The sequence below is a fragment of the Aplidium turbinatum genome, chromosome 1 (assembly GCF_918807975.1).
Source record: "Aplidium turbinatum chromosome 1, kaAplTurb1.1, whole genome shotgun sequence".
Classification (NCBI taxonomy): domain Eukaryota; kingdom Metazoa; phylum Chordata; class Ascidiacea; order Aplousobranchia; family Polyclinidae; genus Aplidium; species Aplidium turbinatum.
The window spans coordinates 33,783,600-33,789,599 of record NC_137472.1 but is presented as its reverse complement, the minus strand read 5'-3'; positions in this window follow the sequence as shown (position 1 = coordinate 33,789,599).

Sequence of the window (6,000 nt, the reverse complement as noted above, 5' to 3'; positions counted from 1 at the left end):
AATATATAGCATTTCATTTGATAAAAATGAATTTACGTAAAAGCAAACAAAACTTTTTGCAGTTCTGCCAATTTTTAAATTTTGCAGTGACCCTCCAGCTGTCCACATCGCAAGAAAAATCAATAAAGCGAGTCGTCCCGGTATTCCACTGACCCTACTCGAAATCGATCACTGGGTAGAGGCAATTATCGTAAAGTTTCTTGCCCAGAGAAACAACAGCAAGTGCGGGTGGCTGGAGTCGAACATGCAAGCTCTCGACTGCGAGCCCAACGCGCTAACCACTCGGCCACTTATTTACGGCCATTCAAGTAAGACGAGAGAAAATCGTTTGCAACTCCAAGGAAACCATAGTGGTCAAGCTTCCGCAAAAGCCGTTTATGGCATACAGTATCAAATGCTTTTTTAAGTCGAGGAAGGCAAGTCCTGTGAAATAATTGTTCTTTATTTGTTCGTATTCGTAGCCTAGGTAGTGCTTATTAGGCCTATGTCAAGGGCAGCATGTGTAGTAGGCAGGCGCAAAATCTCGAAAAAAAAAATTTTTTTCTTTTAAATTTTTCGTCAGTTTGGAATATTGTTCCTTTTGGTAAATGTATCTCCTACACCAAATTTCACAAAAAAATATTAACGTTTGACCCTGGTTCACCTGGTTTGAATTTTTTCAAAATATCGAGTTTTCGCTTATCCCTGAAACTGCTCACTTGCTATCTTCTAATGCACTCTAGCATCTTAATGGACAATAAGAGGCAGTAACACAAACTTGTAGCAAGCAAAGTGGTTTAATTAGTAACTTCATGAACACTGACACGTGTATTACTCTCAAAATGTCGAATTCTACCACATTTCAGACATGATGTTCTTTGTGCACCCTTCACGTAATTAGTAAATATCTACTGCTTTCAGTTTCATGAATCATTTGACGATGTTTATCGATTTTCATAGGCCAACAAAACTTTTTTTTATATAAAGGCAGAACATGTGAGAGTCATTTTAAGGTATTTCGAGGCCCCTGATTCTGAAAATGCACTAATTTTTCTCGAATTGGCTTTAGTTTTTGAGTTACAGCAAAAATATTTTTTTCGCAATTTTGAGCCCCTCTCGATTTAACGTCGTGTCGTTTACTACATAGACAAAACTGAAAGTAATCCCAGGCACATTTCTGAGTTGTATAAACGCTATTTGGAACCAATCACGTTGATTACAACCCAAACAAACAGCTATTTAACGTTTACTGGCCTAGTAACAATCAAAATATGATGTGAAGTAAGCCTGAGGATACAAGATGTAGAATATATAACTTGTGTTTTGCATTAATATATTTGTTGACTTCAACAGTCTCAGACTTACTAAGTAAGCTACTAAGTACAAATAAAATGCATACATTGTTTTGCTTACCGTAACAAACTAGACAAATAAGCAAAACAAAGCTATCGATGAACAAACGCAACTCTTTAAGATTGGCCTACTGAGCAACACCCATCAAGGTACGAAGGTCGTTTATATAATTACAGAATACAAAGTTATGTTCTTCAGTAAAGTAGCTGCTTAGAATTTTATCCTTGCTGCGGAAGAACGTAATCTTGGCCTTGGAGTCAAGAATGCCATGTTGATCGAGATGAGGAGCCAAGATTGCAGCTACCACTTTTGATAACTAAATCTTTAACTACTACAGTAGGTGGTAGTAATGGTTTTGAGAAAAAAACTTAACCTTGCTCCAAAACATTACTAAAGGTATTGAGGTTACTCTCAGTCATGCCCGTTTTCCTATTGTTTCAAGAAAATCACCACTTGAAACTAGAGAGGGCAAACAAAAAACAGAAACAGCAACGTCCAATCGTCCATGCAATGACTGCCTTGCACACTCCATGTAAACATGATGTTCCAATTTCCTTCGAACATCCTCACCGTGCAGAAGTATCAATTTTCATGGTGATTCCACGGCTCTCTTTATGCCATGGCACTCTGAACTTCTTAGCCTTGAGCCCAGAAACGGGTTTGAGTGCAATGTTTGCATACTTTAGGAGGAACCCAGGACTTATCTTGATCACCCAGCTTCATGTCAAAGTAATAATAATAATGCTTGTTTTTATGTAGCGCTGTATCTATCGCAGAATGCGTTGGTCCTCTGCGTTGCCTCATGCAGCAAAATATATCTGGGTTGTTTGTACAGCATCCTACTTGTCAAAGGCATATTTTATTAGCCTATATGCAATTTATTTAGCCTATAGACCAGAAAAAAACTTCTTGCAGCAAAGACTTGGCCTTAGCAAAGGCTTAGAATAAAACTTCATTTGTACAAGTATCCAGTTCAGTAGGACTACCTTTTCAATATAAAGCTGCATTCATAAGCACATGACTTTCGGGATATTTTTCTTGTGATGTGGGCCTACTGATTCACAACTGTTTTCATTGTGTATTTATGTCTCCCTTACGTTAAACACAGTTCATTTCAACCTTTGCTTGCGTTTTGAACTTTCGTGCAAATATGAACCAATTGAACTAGACAAGTGCAATTATGACATCATAATGGTAAACAGGGCTGAAAATAAGTAATTTGCTAATTGAAAGCTTTTGAGAAACGATTTTAAAAATATTTTCATTGTCGAATATCTCGAAAACTAGAGGCAATTCGAAAAAACTATGTGCATTTTCGGAATCAGGGGCCCTGAAATACTCTAAAATGACTCTCTTGTTTTGTGCCAAAAGTTTTTTGTTGGTCTATGTTATAGATTCAGTGATTGCGAAAAGACTGTAAAATTAACTAAAATGACACTAAAAGCATGCACTATTAGTGACTCTCAGACTTGGAGTAGGGTGAAGATGTTCCACGTGGAAGTTAACAGAGGAACTGACGTCAAAATCACGTGATCAAATTTTGAGAAATCCTCTCTTCAGATACTGCTAAACCACTTCGAAATTTACTAATTTTTCAGAAAAAGTCAGAATTTCTCCTTGGGTGAACCAGGGTCAAAGGTCAAAACCCAACAAAAATTTTTGGTTTACAAATATCAGTGAGCAAAATGGAACATTATTCCAAACTGACAAAAATTTTAAAGAATATCAAGGAAAATGAGCCACCCTAATGTGTAGTTGAGTGGTTGGAACGAAATCCATATTGTGTGGGTAGGAGTGAAGAATTTTTATTAAGAAAGCTAGAAATCCTTTTGTAGATTAGTTATCCTATATTTTGAAAAACACGATAATAGCGAAATAGGTCGGTAGTTGGTAATTTCTTGTTTACTGCCACACTTATAGACAGATATCACCTTGGCAATCTTTAGTTTTTCAGAAAATATTCCATATAGAAATGAATAATTAATCGATGCTACAAGTGGAGGGGCAACAATATTAAAAACAGGTCGAAGAAAATACGGGGAAATGTTATCACAGCCAAAAGCTTTGTTTATCTTTAAAGCAAGTAGCTCATTGATAACTCCGTTAATATGGGCTGTGGTTCTAGGTAGATCGAAGTAGGGACACGTTTCCTGAAGTAACTAAGATAACCGTTCTCGTCCCCAGGTTCAACACTTTCAGCTTACTTTTTACCAACATTACAAAAAAAGTTGTTAAAATTATTGGCAACAAGCTTTGGCTGGGATATTTGCACTCCGTCAACATTAACACTATCAATAACTTGTGTTGACTTGTTTTTGTTGGGTAGCCTAACAGTGAACAGTGAATAGAGACGACTGGTTCTTTCAAGGTGTGCCAAGTTTACTTTTATTTGCATCTAAGCTTTTAGTCCGATTTATATAAATATCTTTAAATTTTGTGATTTTTCCTCCCTCTATTTTTGGTGTTCCCGTAGTCTATCAAGCCCATTGTGTTCCAATACAAAAGTTGAATTGGTTATTTTTGACTCAGTGTCCTTTTTAAAATCGATTTAAAAATTCATGAGTATTGATGAAAATACGCCGTTACTCAATGTCCATGATGCCCTGTTGTTCCTGCAAAAAGTGCAAATTGCGTTTGTAAACGTACCTTGGTTTGGTTTGTTTGTAAGATTTGGGTTGTTTGTGAAATTTGCTGATGTGATTTCTTGCTTACTTTAATAATTGTAGTGTTCTGGTAAACTTGTAGATCATTAGAGAGGTTTTTTCATACAAATATTTCAAATGCTAAGTAAAACGATTTTTCTGCCAAATTGCTAGGACGGTATGGTACCGTACTGTTCTTTCTGACCTCTGTTGCTTTGTATAGGGCTTCAGGCATAGAAAAGCCTAACTTATTTTCGCAGTGGCTGTAGTTATCATACCTTATAATGGTTCCCTCTGAGGCTTCAGTCACTTGAGCATAAATGTTTTTTAAGAATAGTCCGCCCCGTTAGCTCAGTGGTTACATGCCCGGATCAAGATCACGCCGTGCTGGTTCGACTCTCGGGGTGTGTACTTGAGCAACGCAAGAAAGTTGCGTTGCTCAAGCGTTTGAGGACTGCTCTCCATTCAGCGGCACCTAGTAAATGGAAGAATTTCCCAGCCACAATACCTCAACAATCAGAAAACTTCACTCTGCCAATCTCGATAAACGGCCCTGATAACACTAAAATTTCCGTTAATGATCCTAAGAGTTTGCCGAAGTCGCTGATCGCAGTTTCCGCAAACATTTCAAAAGGGTTAGGGTTGAGATCGGAGTTTCCGCAAACATTTTAAAATTTCCGGTAATGATCCTGAGAGTTTTTGTTTGTTTGCGAAAACTGCGAACAGCGACTTCGGTTTTGTGTTATTTTTTTTCTCGATTTTTTCAGAGGGAAAATTTAAAACTGTTTGTGAAACTGCAATCAGCGACTTCATCTTTTTTAATTTTTTTTTTCGATCTTTTCAGGGTACGAACTGTTCAGGGTACGAACTAGGTTGCATCCCTTTTCAAGATATGAACTGACGGTACGCATTGTTCATGGTACGAATTAGGTTGCACCCAGAGGCTACATCTGTAATGATTACGGATTTTGCTGTCTGTGGTATTGAAGGCGTTATTCAAGTTTAGTAGGATGGGTTAGCATGATTCAATTTTAAAGCTGTTGTAATATGGATGCAACCTAGTTCGTACCCTGAACAGTTCGTACCCTCAGTTTGTACCCTAAAAAGATCGAGAGAAAAAATTAAAAAAAGCGGAAGTCGCTGATCGCAGTTTCCACTAACATTTTAAAATTTTCCCTTTGAAAAGATCCAGAGAAAGATAGCACAAAGCCGAAGTCGCTGATCGCAGTTTCCGCTAACCCTTACCGTACCTTAACGCTAACCCTCGCTCATCGCAGTTTCCGCAAACATTTTTCCACAGTTTTCGCTAACCTTAACTCTAACCATAGACTAATCTATGCTCTAACCTTAACCCTCGCTGATCGCAGTTTCTGCAATCGTTTTTCCGTAGTTTCCGCTAAGGCAGTTTCTGCTAAGCCTTACCCTAACTCTAACCATAGAGTAATCTATGCTCTAACCCAGTGGTTTCCAACCTGGGGGTAAATTACCCCCTGGGGGTAATTTGCCTGTTTTTGGGCGGTAACGAGACTCGATTTAGAAACAGTGAAGGTTGTGAACTTTATAAAAGCGAAGGAATTGAACAACTGTCTTTTCAAGGAACTGTGCAAGACGATGGTAGAAAGATATGAAGCATTACTGTACCACGCAGAAGTACGACGGCTGTCTCGTAGCACATAGATAACCCGCCTGGTCGAACTTCGTGAGGCTGTCCATGTTTTTCTGATAGAAAAGAAGTCCGACTTGGCTGAATACTTTTCAAACCAACAGTGGATTTCTCATCTGGCTGATATCTTTGGTGAGTTGGACAAAGGCAATATTTTAATTCAAGGCAAGAATGCAATTGTGATCGACACCAAAAGTAGCCGTAGCAGCATTTATCGCATTTAGGTTAAATTGTGGAACAAGCGAGTTGGAAGAGGCACAGTGGCGCAGTTTCAGACGCTTGACATGTACCTCGAAGTCAATGGACTTGATTTGACAGCGGTGTTGAACGGCGAGGACATAGCTGACCACAGGCCAGCTAGCC